Below are 16,662 nucleotides of genomic sequence, written 5' to 3'. Positions count from 1 at the left end.
CTTCTGACATCTGGGGCAAGAAAAGACTGAGGATATGACGTCGGTCATGCGCATTAGTACCCTGACGCACTGGCGCGTCTAATGCGCCCTGACATACTTTGGTATTCGGGCCGACTGGACAGCGGACTACCCCAATAGTTAGGACTGCAGCAATGTGGATCCTCGAACATCTACATTTATGGTAGGTACAAAACTGTACTTTTCTTAGAAGCCAGAAAGAAAACACTTACATTAAATGCCTTTGTAAATTGCAACACAAAAGGGATTGTTTATGTTGCTTTATGTAAAAAGTGCGAGGCATTTTATGTTGGAAAAAGTGAAAGGATGATAAAACAAAGGATTTATGAACATTTATATGATATTAGAACATCTTGTACCAACAATTCTCTGTATAAACATACATTAGTTTGTAAAGAATCAAGTTTTGAATTTTTTGTAGTGGAGGTTGTGCCTATTGACCCTAGAGGGGGCATGTGGGAAACACTACTAGAATACAGAGAATTGTATTGGCAAATAACTTTGGAATCAAATAAACATCCGGGTATCAATGATATGGTGTCTCTGGCACCAGTTTTAAAACTAAGAGCAGCTAAATTATAACATAGTACAACATTCATTACAAATCATTTATGTATGCAATGATAGTAGTGCAATACCATTTTGTACCAGTAGAGTGTAGTATTGTTTACAACATATTCTTAAATATATTTTAAATACATTTTAAATGGATTTTAGGTATTATATTTATATTTATTGATTTACTATAAATGTATAAACTAATATTTATTAAAGCATTTTATTATATATATATATATTTATTTTACTAAGATATGACATGTATCATCATTATTTTCAATAACCTGTCTTGGACTTTTTTATGCACTTTTTTATGTGGTTTAATACAAGATATGATTAATTAATTCAGCTTGATGATTGGTGGATTTGAAACAGTAATTGTATTTAAATAATGGACTTATGGGTAAAAATGTGTGTTTTATGCATTATCTGATGAAGGAGTGACGAAACGTTTGAAGTGTGTTACACTGCGTATTGGATTTGCTGTTGCTTTTGGAGTTCTGTATTAGCCCAATAAATAGTTTGCATCTTCGTTGTTTCATCTGGTGCTTTGTTCCTGTTTATTTGTTCTGCCAGCACCTTCCTTTGAACTTGGTTTTTGTTTCTTAAAAGAAGATTAGACTCAATTGCATGATTAGCTTCTACAAAGAAAAAAATCAAAAATTGGGTTCATTTATCAAAATACACATACATACAAAATACACATACACAAAATAAGATGGGCTATGCCGTTCTCTCTATCTTAGTTTTTTTTTTTTTTTTTATTAAACCCAGCTACATGGATTTTCTTCTATCAACACCAGGATAAACTCTATCTCTAAATGTGAACAAATACCTATTCATACATTACACTCCCTTCTTCACTCGCTTCCTTACTTCTATCAGTTTTTCTCCCCTGGCTTTCTCACTAAATATACCGTTAGTCTGCTTTTCTCTCTTTTTTGTTTGCATTATACAAACTTACATTTAATAGCGCTACAAACTGGCTAAAATGTCTGTATTAAGTCATTGTCATATAACTTGTATCTATTCTTAACCAGTGTTTTCATGTCTTTGTCTAATAATGTAAACTGTATTTGTTTTTGTATTATCTTTAAAGACTGTAAAATTATCATCCTTAAAATGTTTTATGTAAATAACACCCACACAGGGGGTGTTCTTAGGCCTGACACCATAAGCGGAGAGCCTTTACACCTCTGGAAGCACATTATTTATCCAATTACACACACCCTGGAGGGCATTATTGCACCTGGAGAATGGACTACCTGTAAAATTATGTATTACTTACTTTTTTATTGCTATATTTGCATATGTTTTTGATGTAAAATAGTTCCTAAGCCTAATGTTCCATACTTGCTATAGTGGATGTAAATGGTTTTGGAGGAAGTATTTTAGCATCCAAAATATAACTTGTTAAAATACCCATATTTTACTTCATGTATTGATCCCTTACTTCTAAAATGTATGGTTTTCTGCCAGTCATTGGGGACTGAAGTCACTAAATAATGACATACATTTGAGTTTCAGTCCTTATTTCCTTCAGAAAATTCATGATAATACAAATCCTGTTATTTAAGCCACTTTCTAATTTTATAAGAGCAATATTTAAAATTTGTTCTTACTTTTGAACTTTTGTTCCCATTTATTTTAGGCTTCATTTAGATATTTTAAGTTAAGAGGTGGAGAGGCATGCAAAGCTCTTTATTGCGGCTGCCAGCAGTCATTTAATCTTTCTCACACGGACACACACACACACACACACACACACACACACACACACACACACACACACACATATACACACACACACACACACACACACAGACACACACACACACACACACGCACACACACACACACACACACACACACACACACACACACACACACACACACACACACACACACACACACACACACACACACACATATACACACACACACACACACACATATACACACACACACACACACACACACACACACACACACACACACTTCAGAAAATGCATGCCCACACAAACCCTATCATTACAGAAGCTTTGCCAATATTTAAAATCTCTCCCTGTTTTGAGCCTTTGTTACCCTTTACTTTAAGCTTTTTGGCTGTCTCATACGTCTCAGACTCTTGGTGTAAGAATTCTGGACTAAGCCTGACATAATGGGGGAGAAATGTCCTATAAACTTGGAAAGTTGCTAAAATAGCAGGATTTGTATTAGCATGCATTTTATGAAGGACTGGAAGTCTGAAACTCAAATGTATGTCATTATTTTATGATTTCAATCTACAGATATGTCCCAGGATTCGTTTTGCTGCTACCGCTCTTCAGCAGAACAGTTTCAAATGTAATTTTCTTCACTACGTTTTGCTATCATCCTCACTGCTCTTTGTAATAATTGTGTTTCTTCCTTTAGCCCCCCTTCAGTATCTGCAGCTTTTGTTTTGTCTTCACTTCCTCTTTATGACAGTTTCATATATTTCATTCAGCATCAGTTCTTTCATCTCTTTCCTCCATTGCAGTCCAATCTCGACAGAGCTCATCTACAACTGAATGTGTATTTCCCCCTACAGGTAATTACATTTTACTGACGTAAGCCCAGTCCTGTGGCACAGAAGGTTAAAGGGTTGACTAAACCCAGACGGTTGAAGATCAAATAGTCACTCAGGTTGCATAGCATTCAACTTTTATGTCAAGAATTAGAGACAAAGTGAAATAATATTAAGGGAAATAGCCCCATATTAGGGATACTTTTGATATACTGATAAAATGAACCTAAAACATGAAGAAGAATTTGAAGACAAACTTACAGGTATATCTGCAATACAGGAATAGTTCAGAGGTAAGCTGAGCTGTTGGAAGAACTGTATGGGGATGGGTCACATGACTGAGTATTCAATGCTGGCCCCTCCCACTCTGGGTAGACAGAGTGCTGCTTTCAGTCAGCCGATTTCTGCCACATAATGGTAGCGTTGTCGCCTCACAGTAAGAGGTTCTCCCATTTGATTCTCGGCTGGAACGCCTTCTGTATGGAGTCTGCATGTCCTCCCCACGGTCGAGTGGCATTCGAAAGACATGCGTGAATGGGCCTGCCTTCATTGAAGGTTGGGTATCGGGCTGGCATCTCGGCACTGTAAAAATCTACTGCCAGTGATTAGCGGACCGGAGTTCCGCTGTGGCGACCCCTTACTGGGAAAAGCCGAAAGAAGAAGGAAGTGGAGGCACCTATGGTACCAGGAAAGTTATGACTGAGGATATGAGCTTCTTATCTCAAGCCAGTGATGGTAGCCCTCCTAAGCATGTGGGTGGAACTACACACAGGTGCATGACGGATGTAGGACTAATTACATGCACATTCACTGAAGTAAATGCATACATAGGGAAGATGTAGGATTACATGTGTGCGTGGGTGGAAGTATACACATGCACAGGGAGTATGTAGGATTGCATATGTACATGTAGAAGTTCACATATGCACAGAGAATGCAGGATCACATGCATGCAGGTGAAAGTACACACGTACAGGAAGGATGTAGGATTACATGCATGTGGGTGGAAATGCACACATGTACAGAAAGGATGTAGGATTACATGTGCATTTATGGAAGTACTCAAATGCACAGAGAGCATGTAGGATTGCATATGTACATGTAGAAGTACACACATGCACAGAGAATGCAGGATCACATGAATGCAGGTAGAAGTACATACATACAGGAAGGATGTAAGATTACATGCATGTGGGTGGAAATGCACACATGTACAGAAAGGATGTAGGATTACATGTGCATTTATGAAAGTACTCAAATGTTCAGGGAGCATGTAGGATTGCATATGTACATGTAGAACTACACACATGCACAGAGAATGCAGGATCACATGCATGCAGGTGGAAGTACACACGTACAGGAAGGATGTAAGATTACATGCATGGGGGTGGAAATGCACAAGTACAGAAAGCATGTAGGATTACATGTGCATTTATGGAAGTACTCAAATGCACAGGGAGCGTGTAGGATTATGTGTGTGGGTGGAGGTACACACATGAACAGGGATGATGCAGGATTACATACATGCAGGTGTTCTTGTCAACCATCAAGAATGTGATAAGTGCCGCACTATAAATGCCTTCATTGGCGACATGCCTGCAAGGGCACAGACCACCTCCAGAGCTGCCTGGATATTGACCCCCCCAGTTGCTTCTTGTCTCTATGCAGTGGCTACAAAGTACAGGGGGATAAATGGGTTTAAAACTAATTGAGAAGTGGGAGACATCTGGCAGGTAAGAAGCAAACAGGCATGTTCTTTTGACACAATAAACTCCAACGTGGACTTACCAAGAAAAAGAGTCAGAGATGCACTGAGATTTATGTAATCAACAAAATGAAATAAGGATATGCAAGCCTGTACACAAATATATATTGGCTTAAAAAGAAATGCATTGTCTTGGGTTGACTAGGTTATATAAAAATGAATTGGTAAAACATAATGCAATCAAAATCAGCTTCCCCTAGATGATTTATATTACTTATGAATTGTTATACTACATGCTGGCATCACTAATATGGCAGAGACTAAGGTTGGTGCCATTGTTCATGACACCCAGTGCCCTCCTCTGTGATAGCCCCAAGTCAGAGCCTCTTAGAGAAGTGGACTTTCTGTCTCCCGCTGTGCCCTAATCTTATGTTTAGACAGCCATTACATGCGGTAGTTGCTTTGAGACAACAACATGAAGTGAGTAGTAACATGGGTGGGGGTTCTAATACTTCTTGAGGTGTGCACAGACTGGCTATGTGGGGTCTCAGTATTGTATCATTCAGCTCAGTCTGAGAGGTAATAACTAATTGAACAAAAATGTAAAAAAACAATTACTTAAAAAAACTAATTTCTTTTTTGTCAGTGATATATAACTTATTTTGTTTTAAAAACATTTTTACATTAATAATACACTCATTTAACCCAGGTGGCTTGTTTAATTTGCCATTTAATTTCTCTTTGTTCAAGATAACTTTCAAGATAAGATCCCCTCCCCCCCCAGGAACGGGACAAAACTGTAAACTCAATGGAATGCTTGTACAGAGCATTGGTAATATCTTTACATTTGATGGCATAGTTATGTTCTTTGATGATGTGCTACTAAGTTTTTGGTGGGGTCTCCACGTCACGAAAAACACCCAGACAAAAAGAAATAAAAAACAACGTATACAACATTTATGATTAAACATGGTACCAGAATGGTGTATAATGGTATGGCTAATAATATGGACTACGACTATATTAAATTACTCTATAGAGTACTGCAAGATGCATTCATGACAACAAATTTATTAAACCAAAACCATTAGTATTACCAAATGAACAGGTTAAAATAGGAGAGAAATCAATGTGGCATCTGTCAAGAATTTTTTTTTTTGCTGTTGACCATCATATCCTCTCCTGAGAATGCCTAGGGTGTCCGCTAGAGTAATGTAAAATTAATGGCAGATCCAACGTCCTTTGGTAAACTTAAATACCTGGAAAAAATTTTTACATAAACCCATGATTGGTCAACTGTATCCAGATCCCTTTCAGATATAAACAACAAAATCGATGAATAATACAAACATAGAATTTAAACTAATTCTCTCTCTAATTGGTATTTTTTTTTATCTTTTCAGGCCTTCAAACAAAAAGAAATGTTGTCTAATATAATTTTTCGAGGAACAAACAAATGGTGTTAATAGTGGAGGTAAAAACTATGTTTCTGGACACAACATCTATGGTGAAAATTGTGTGTTTTTTTTTCAAAAAAGAAAAAGTTGTCTAAGAAAATGCCAGGAATCTTTAATATAAATTGCTGGTCCTCTAAATAGGGTCCCTATATGGAGTCAATATCCTGGGTCATAATAACAATGTTAGACCCTTTATAAACTTTTCATAAACCTGATTTATCAGTCAATTTTTTTTCGAATATAAAACAGATGGGTCATAATAACAATGTTAGACCCTTTATAAGCTTTTCATAAACCTGTTTTATCAGTCAATTTTTTGTCGTCGAACAAGGATTTTCTCAGTTATATTTAGTCCCTGGGGGACGTGACCCCCCAAAAAAAACCGTGTAAAAAATACATTTTCTTGTGATAGTTTCTGGTTTTCTTTTGGGGACAACAACAGCAGTATCAGATGTCATATTACATATGCACCGTCATTGACAACATCTTTAACAAGTTGTCTGCAAGTTGTCTGCAGCGGAATTGTATCATATTATATTATTCAATTCTCTAATGAATTATATTAATAGAAGAAATGGTTGAAGGCAGTCTTGTTTTTAATAGAGTTTTAGTCACGAAAACTGATGCATTAAGGTATCAAAATTGTGTAAATATGGTAGTCTTAAATGTTGTTCGTTGAGATCAATGATTTCTTTTTCAAATCTCATCTTTTTTTGTTTGTTTTAATCATTAAAAAAACTCATCATCATACAGCCCAGGTCGCATCCTGTGTCCCATTTCTTCATCCATTTCATAAAGAACTCGGACCTTGATTTATAGGCTTACATCTCTTGGTAGCATTTTCAACAAGAAACCAAAGAACTTTTTTTGAACTTCATTTGTCAAAACAAATAAACTGTTCAAATTATTGTCACCCGTTGTATGGTGTGGATGAAATAGAGGTGAAGGAGAACATTTCATCAATGGATTCTCCTACTCTTCACACACACACCACAGGAAAAAAAAACAACCAAGCACCAAAAACAAAAATGAAAAACACTTCTTCAGAATGAAAAACACAGATAAAACCACATTTAAATACACCAATCAATTAATTAGTAATTAAACTAATTGAACAAAAATGTAATAAAACAATGGGTTATGTAAATTCTTTTTCCAGGTATTTAAAGTTTACCAAGTTGGATCTGCCATTAATTTTTTAGATATTCATTTATGGTGGGATCCCATTGAATGTCAATTTCAAAGCAATATACACCGTAAAGATACTTTTACCAATGGTTACCTACATTAGGGATCTTGATTTGATTAAAGAATTTTGATTCATCATTTGATTTCTCCTCCAGAGGATATGACTGTAACCTGTTCTTTTTGATGAGCCGCCAGACAGTAGTGACTTCTCCTCCATTTTGAAACAACTGGAAAATTATTAAAAGTAACTCTGAAATATTCATGTTTTTTGGGGTGAAAAATGTGTTTTGTTTAAGTAATGAATATAATTTTGATTTTGAAAACAAAAAAAGAAAAAAAAAAAAGGTTTATCTTCAGTCTGAGAGGTCAATAAACCCTGCTCCAGATGTCACCAAACAGCTCCACAGTGCGGGGTATAACCAGAACTTCTGTCAGTGTTGCCGTACGTACAAAGGTCCTTCAGCAAGTCTCCTTTACAGTGACCCTTCAGAAAACTTTGGTGAGATCCATAGCTGAGTTTATCATATGGTGGAAGCATTGTTACTATGTTTGCAAGTTGATCTATGATAGATATCTGCAGAAATGTGACATGTTAGCAGTGGTCTAATCTGAACAAAAAGAGTAATAATATTAACATCATTAATCCAGCAAAGGAAATGTACCAAATGAAGGCCTTTGCAATGACCTTATCTGGAATAAGCATTGTCCGAACATGCCTGAGAATATCATTGTATTATGAAACCCAGTAGTATTGACCATAATGTACTTAGCAGAATCTGTAATGTTTAAATCTGGTGTATTATTTCATTAATTTTGTAAAGAAACTAAAACATCTAGATGAATGTTGCAGAAATTTATTTTACTACACCACAGTGATCTATGTTCAAGGCCAAACTTATCAGCCATGTGAACAAAGCACCTTGTGTAGCACAAAAGTAGCTCTTAGGTAACTGAAGGCTACTCAGGGGTACCACAAGACGTCCACCTGATGCAAACCCTGGCGAGAACAAAACATAAGATAATATAATCAGGCAATACGTTAATTAGCCAGTCTATGTGCAAAGACAGAAATACATTCCAATAAGTTAACAATTAAATGGTAAAACAAAAAATATATTAAAAATTGGTAAAGCAGGCATGAAGTTTGTTGAAACCATACAGAGAAAAGGCCTGCTGGAACAGATGAGTCCTTACTAACCTATTAAAAAGCTCAATAGTGGAGCTCATTTCATGTAATGTAAGGAAAGTATAGAATGTTGGGTCCTATTTTCTCCCTCCCTTATTCCTGCTGTGTCAAATACTGGTCTATCAGCTTTTGTGTTTTATCTGATTGTCTCAAGGCTTACTAGTATAATTAATATTCCCTGTTTGTAAATCTCTGCATTCATTGCTAGAAATTCCTTGTGTTCTGACTGACAGTGTTTCTCAAATAATTTGAAATATAAAGCGATAAGTATATGTATATTTGTTTTGGCACTTCTGTTCAAAGTTCTGCACTGTCCTAATTTTTTTGCTCGATTGATTTAGATATATATATTTGCTGGCTTCTGATCTGTGCTGAAATTGCTATTCTTTCTCCCATCCTTATTCCTGCTGTGTTAAATACTGGTCTAACAGCTTTTGTGATTCCCATCCTCTCTATTGGTCTTCCTCTTCTTCTTCTTCTTTCGGCTTTTCCCAGTTAGAGGTTGCCACAGCAAATCAACTGTCCGCTTATGATTGCCAGTGGAGTTTTACTGTGTTGAGTTGCCAGCCTGTTGCCCAGCCTTCCACAGAAGGCACACACATGCACACACTCACACCTAGGGCCAATTTAGAGTGTCCAATCCACCTACAGCATGTGTTTGGGATGTGGGAGGAAACCGAAGCACCCAGAAGAAACCCACATGACCACAGGGAGGACATGCAGACTCGACACAGAAGGCATCCCAGCCGAAAATCGAAACGGAGAACCTTTTGCTGTGAGGAGGCAATGTTAATTGATGTCTTCTTCTTATACTTGGTGGCTTTGCAATTGCCCCCCTACTGCATATTTGATCTGGGATACTCCTCCCAGTCAAAAAAAAAAACTTGGCTAAACTTGCCTTGAGTTTTAACTGAGTGTGCTTCTTAGCTGATAGTGCGCTGGCTTGCACTGCACATGAGTTGTTTTTAGTGCTGCTTTAGCTGCTTTTCTGTAAAAAAAAAAATTCTAAACTTGTTTCCTGCCTTTCCTGAAACTAGTCTAGCCAAATACAGATTTGCTGTATCCTGGACTGTTTGTAAACTACTGAGTCCCCCAAGCCTTTCTGTGTTGGAGGGAAGCCTTCTAGCTTATCAGTGGGAGTGGTAAGCACTAAGGTAGCCTATCTACCACAAAAGGAGTGGTTTCTGGCCCAGGAATTGTAGTTTATTGGCCGTTTGGGCAGTTTTTCCATCTCTTTCAACTCTCTGGTTTAAAAGTCCATGTTTGCATTTGTTTCCCATCTTTTCTGTAACTAGTCTAGTCCAGATACAGATTTGCCATATCCAGGACTGTTTGTAAGCTTCTGAGCCCCCCCAAGCCTTTCTGTGTTGAGGGTAGTCTTCTAGCTTATCAGTGGGAGTGGTAGCCACTAGGTAGCCTATCTATCACAAGAGGAGTAGATTCTGACCCAGAAATTGGCCATTTGGGCAGTTTTCCATCTCTTTCAACTTTCTGGTTTAAAAGCTGCATTTGTGCTTGCTTCCTGCTTTTCCTGTAACTAGTCTAGTCCTGATACAGATTTGTTGTATCGAGGGCTGTTTGAAAGCTTCTGAGCAATACCAAAGTCTGCTGTTCAATTTTTCCCTTAGATCTGCTAGTTCTCTCCTTTCCTGCCCTTTTACTAGCTTATTAGTCTAGCACTTTACCAGACTTCTTGTAGCAATTATTGTAGCACACAAAAGTGCTACCAGCACTAAATGTTCTACAAGGAAACAGCTCCAGTACTTATTATTAATGCCCACCCCTCCAGGCATGTCTAAAGGTCAGTTCCCTGTGCTTTCTCCTATTAACCTGGTAAACCTGGGCATCCTAAGGCAATGTAGCAACTGCCTCATGTACACTGACAACCCTCTCCTCTTACCTCCCAAGAGAGATGCACTTATATATCCAAAAAGGAAGCCACACACTCTCCAGCCAAGACTGGAATAGCTGGTCAAGAGGAGAAGGTCAACACTTGCACCACACCACATGGAACACATAGCCCTCCAGAACATACACCGGCACTGCCTTCACATAAAAACACAAACCACACACCCACCTTCGTGGAGGCTCTCAATAAAAATCTACCCAAAGAGCAGAGACCTCCAAGGCAGAAATGCACTCAACCACCACAACACAACACTAATCATGAGACACATAACTCTCCTAAACAGTGTGGCACTCAACCAAAGCCCCTAAGGCAAAACAGCATGCCCAACACACTAGTCATAGGTGATTCGATAGTGAGGCACACTGATGTCCCACTCACTAGGTTGAATAAGTAGAAAGTAACAGTCATCTGCCTGTCAGGTGCCAGGATCCACCATATAACATACGCACTCATGTCCCTCAACAAATACAAATATGACTCTGTCATTGTACATGTGAGCGTGAATGATCTGAGATGTACCTCCCTGGACTACATGAAGACAGGCATGGAAGAGCTCTCAGATTATGTAGTCCAGGTGGGTATGACCCTAACCCTGAGCAGCATCCTACCATCACACAGAATGATACCACAGTACAAGCAGAAAATGATTGACTTCAACAATTGGCTAAGTTTCTGGTGTCATTCTAAGGGGATCCAGTATCTGTCTGCCTGGGATAAGAGGAAGCTTCTTTGTTCACCAGTGACAGACCTCAATGCTTTGCCAGAAATGGCCTACATCTGTCACCCCTGGGCTTCCAGATACTGGCCAATGCTCTTGCCAACCTTATAGTGCCTTTTAGGCAGTGTTCCAAAGACCAAATTACCACCGTAACAGCTACAAACAAATGCAATCTAAGGGTCATGCTGCTCAATGCTAGAAGTCTAAATCACAAAATGCACTTGCTTGAAGCACTCCTTAAAATGGAGAACATCGACATTTGTGCCATAACAGAGAACTGGTTCGAGGCAGCAGAAAGCACCCCTGCACTACCAGGCTACAACTCATTCCACACCTTTCGGCCCCAGAACCTGGACTGAAGCTCCAAAGGCGGTTGTCTTTCCATATTCATAAAGGATTCTCACACCTCCAGACTGGTAGCTCAACATAATGCATCTGAGATACTACAGGTGCACCTAACATTGGGTAAGACAGCGATTCAGATCGCAGCCTGCTATAGGTCCCCAACCATGTCCCAAGACTCACACTCCACGTTCCTAAGCCCCCTGGAGAATATTAGGGCCCAACCTAAAACCCTCATACTGGGCGACTTCAACTACCCCTCCATTAACTGGGAAAGCTACTCATGTACCAATACACTTGCGCAAAGTTTCCAGGAATTCATTAATTCCACTGCCCTGGACCAGCTCATTCTTACCCCCACCAGAGGTAGCAATATCCTTAACCTGGTCATTATCAACATGGGCGACTGCTGTTCTACACCAATAGTCAACTCCTCCCTGGTTAGATCTGACCACAAACTAATCACCTTGGATATCCACATCCCTCCCACCCCCCCTTGCAAAGGAAGCCACCATGAAAAACTTCTCCAAAGCTAACTTTGGGCTCCTAAAAACAGAGGTGGCTAACTTCACGGCACCCATGCAAATGGAGAATAGTTGAATGACCGCCGAATCATACACCAATGCACTGTACAAACACGTACACAAATGCATGGAGCTCACCATATCCAATAGAACCAAGATGCTCTCCTCCAATAAAATGAAGCCAATCTGGTGGTCCCCTGCCATAAAAAAAACTCTACAACAGAAGGAGGAAACTGATGCAGAATAAGGTGAAGACCCAAGACTGGAAAAACTCCCTTATCAGCCTCAACAAAAAGTTGAGATCCCTCATCAAATACTCCAAAGCTAGCTATGAAAACAGACTTGTAGCAGATAATAAAGACAACCACAAATATGACTCTGTCATTGTACATGTGGGCATGAATGACCTCAGATGTACTTCCCTGGCCTACATGAAGAGAGGCATGGAAGAGCTCTTGGATTATGTAGTCCAAGTGGGTATGACCCTAGCCCTGAGCAGTATCCTACCATCACACAGAATGATACCACAGTACAAGCAGAAAATGATTGACTTCAACAATTGGCTAAGTTTCTGGTGTCATTCTAAGGGGATCCAGTATCTGTCTGCCTGGGATGACATGATTGACAGACCTCGATGCTTTGCCAGAAATGGCCTACATCTATCACCCCTGGGTTTCCAGATACTGGCCAATGCTCTTGCCAACCCTATAGTGCCTTTTAGGCAGTGTTCCAGAGACCAAATTACCACCGTAACAGCTACAAACAAATGCAATCTGAGGGTCATGCTGCTCAATGCTAGAAGTCTAAATCTCAAAATGCACTCATTCAAAGCAACCTTAAAATGGAGAACATCGACATTTGTGCCGTAACAGAGAACTGGTTCAAGGCAGCAGAAAGCACCCCAGCACTACCAGGCTACAACTCATTCCACACTTTTCGGCCTCCAATCTTGGACTGAAGCTCCAAAGGCGGTTGTGTTTCCATATTCATAAAGGATGCGCACTCATCCAGACTGGTAGCCCAACATAATGCATCTGAGCTACTACAGGTGCAGCTAACATTGGGTAAGACAGCGATTCAGATTGCAGCCTGCTATAGGTCACCAACCATGTCCCAAGACTCACACTCCACTTTCCTAAGCCCCCTGAAGAATATTAGGGCCCAGCCTAACACCCTCATACTGGACGACTTCAACTACACCTCCATTAACTGGGAAAGCTAGTCATGTACCAATACACTTGCGCAACATTTCCAGGAATTCATTAATTCCAATGCCTTGGACCAGCTCATTCTTACCCCCACTAGAGGTAGCAATACCCTTGACTTGGTCATTATCAACATGGGCGACTGCTGCGCTACACCAATAGTCAACTCCTCCCTGGTTAGATCCGACCACAAACTAATCACCTTGGATATCCACATCCCTCCCACCCCACCCCCCTTGCAAAGGAAGCCACCATGAAAAACTTCTCCAAAGCTAACTTTGGGCTCCTAAAAACAGAGGTGGCTAACTTCACGGCACCCATGCAAATGGAGAATAGTTGCATGACCGCCGAATCATACACCAATGCACTGTACAAACACATACACAAATGCATGGAGCTCACCATACCCAATAGAACCAAGATGCTCTCCTCCAAAAAATGAAGCCAATCTGGTGGTCCCCTACCATAAAAAAACTGTACAACAGAAGGAGGAAACTGATGCAGAATAAGGTGAAGTCCCAAGACTGGAAAAACTCCCTTATCAGCCTCAACAAAAAGTTGAGATTCCTCATCAAATACTCCAAAGCTAGCTATGAAAACAGAATTGTAGCAGATAGTAAAGACAACCACAAGGCCTTCTATAGTTATGTAAGGAATCTCCACAGCAATACCCAGATTTTCTCTGAGCTACTGCACAATGGTACCTCCTATACTGAACCAACAGATATTGTCAATATACTGGCTGACAGATTCAGTGCCAACTTTACCCCCCCCCCAAAAAAAGACCAATCACAATATCAGTAGATTGTCAGGCACCCAGTATTACTGCTGCACAGGTTAAAACAGCACTGTCCAAGGCCAAGAATACAGCTTCTATGAGACCTGACAATATCTCTGGCTGTGTTCTACATGAACTACAGAGTGAACTGGCACCTTACCTGTGTGCCCTGTTCAATCACAGCCTCACCTCAGGCTTTGTCCCTACTGAATGGCACACTGCTACAGCCATCCCTCTCCACAAAGGAGGAGTGACTACAGACCCTGGGAACTATCGCCCCATTAGCCTGACGAGTCTGATATGCAAAGCTGTGGAATGCATCATCATGGACCTAATAAACAAGGATATAGGGAATCTCCAAACTCTGGATCTCACACAGTTTGGTTTTTGTGAAGGGTAGATCATGCCTTCTCAACTTGGTTGACTTCTTTGAGTCAGTCACCAGAGCTGTGGATGAAGGCAAGGTGGTTTATACAGCCTACCATGATCTGACCAAGGCCTTTGATACCATTCCCCACTCAGGAATCATGGAAAAACTCACTAAGCTAGGCATCAACCTCTATATCACTAGGCGGGTTGCAAACTGGCTCACAGACAGAACCCACAGTGTGAAAGTAGCTGACTCCAAGTCAGACTGCCGACCAGTCATGAGTGGGGTCCCACAGGGTTTGGTCCTGAGTCCTCTCCTGTTTGGTATCTATGTCTCTGAAGTCCAGGCCATCACGAAGGGTCTCTGGCTGACAAACTCTCCAAGTGATGTTGACATCCTACAGAAAGGCCTCACTGAGACCAACAACTGGTGTCAGAACCATGGCCTTATGCTCAATGCCAAAAAATGTGTTGTCATCCTCTTTGGGAGAAACTCAGTTCCCATGAATTACCACATTGATGGTAGTCCACTGAACACAGAAGGAGTTATAAGAGATTTGAGAACAAAGGTTGACAGCAACCTCTGTTTTGACCACCACATTGCCACTGTGGTCAGAAAGTCTTTCTATGTGGCACATCTCATTACTAAGGGTTTTGCATCCAGGAAGAAAGAGGTCATTGTCTCCCTCTACTCTTCCCTCATTAGACCAATCATCGAGTTACAATGCCCCATTTTGCATGCGCCTCACCAGACACCTGCAACAACTGGAGAGGCTGCAAAAGTACCTCACAAAGAGGGTCCTAGGCCTTAAACAGTCGTCCTATATGGACAGAGTCAAAACGCCGCAACTATTCTCTGTCTCATATCACCTACTTAGAGGAGATCTCTGCTTGACTTACAAAGCCACATCTGACCCAGCTGTTGTTAAAAATGCTACATCTAATGAAATCCCAATCCCTCCGCACCACACCCTAGAAAGACCTCAACCTCATTACCACAATCAACAAAACATACTGGAAGGACAGGTTCATAACACAGAGACTGCCCATGCTATGGAATAGACTTCCCATACATGTCAAACAGAGCACCTCACTGGCCCTCTTCGAGAAAACTCTTGATGAGAGGATGGGAAATAGAAAATTCACCCCGGGGATCACTCCAGTGGCTCTGCTCGACAGAGGCACTGGGAACTAAGGTTGGGTGCACAATGACAGGGTAATCCTATGGGCTAGGCTTGTAAAGGCTCCAGGGCCATTAGCCTAGAGCACACCTATGAACCTATGAACAGATATGCTGCATTTATGATGGCTCGTACACTAATGTCCTTATTCTACTGGTATGATCCTTACTAGCAAATCTGGAGATGCATGTCTTTCCTTTTCTTCCAAAGTTCATCTCTCAACCTGTAGAATATGTAGTTTTATGGACAGCTAGCACTCTTTTTTTATCATGGTACTATTGGAGATGACAGAGCTACTTGTTTAAGAACTTCTTCAGCCATTTACTGCTATTCCATTCACATTTTCAGCATCAGACAGCTAGACCTTTCCAAGAAACCCCCCCAGATGACAATGGTTGGAATAAAGGCATACGTTTACTGTATGGGAGTGTAATTATCTACAGATCCTTTCCCCTGTATACTACATGTACAGCATATCAGCATATTTCAAGATGCTAATATGTACTTGTTTCATAGGTGGCAGAACCAAAGGGTGAGGGGGAGGGACTGCTCCCCCCAATTTTACAGCTATCGAGGGAGTTGGGACCCAACAGAGGAGCATGACACAAACGTGAATTTGAACTGCGCAGAAAAAAACATGAATTTGAACTGCATGGAAACACAGCCTGCTGCCAGACTCAAGGACATGTTCTATTTTATGTGCTCCATTTATATTGGAAAGATTTTATGTGCTCCATTTATTTTGGAAGGAAGATATGCTAATCTTGGAAGGAAGGTATGCTATTGTGCTCCATTACTGCTTTAGAGCTGGTATTGTGCTCTGTTACTCCTTTATAGGTAGTATTGTGCTCCATTACTGCTTTAGAGCTGGTATTGTGTTCCGTTACTGCTTTAGAGATGGTAATGTGTTCTGTTACTGCTTTAGAGCTGGTAATGTGTTCTGTTACTGCTTTAGAGCTGGTAATGTGTTCTGTTA

The sequence above is a fragment of the Protopterus annectens genome, chromosome 4.part0 (genome assembly GCF_019279795.1).
Source record: "Protopterus annectens isolate FY-2018-M chromosome 4.part0, PAN1.0, whole genome shotgun sequence".
Taxonomy (NCBI): Eukaryota; Metazoa; Chordata; order Ceratodontiformes; family Protopteridae; genus Protopterus; species Protopterus annectens.
The sequence above is the reverse complement of the archived record's forward strand: the minus strand, read 5'-3'. Positions refer to the sequence as shown.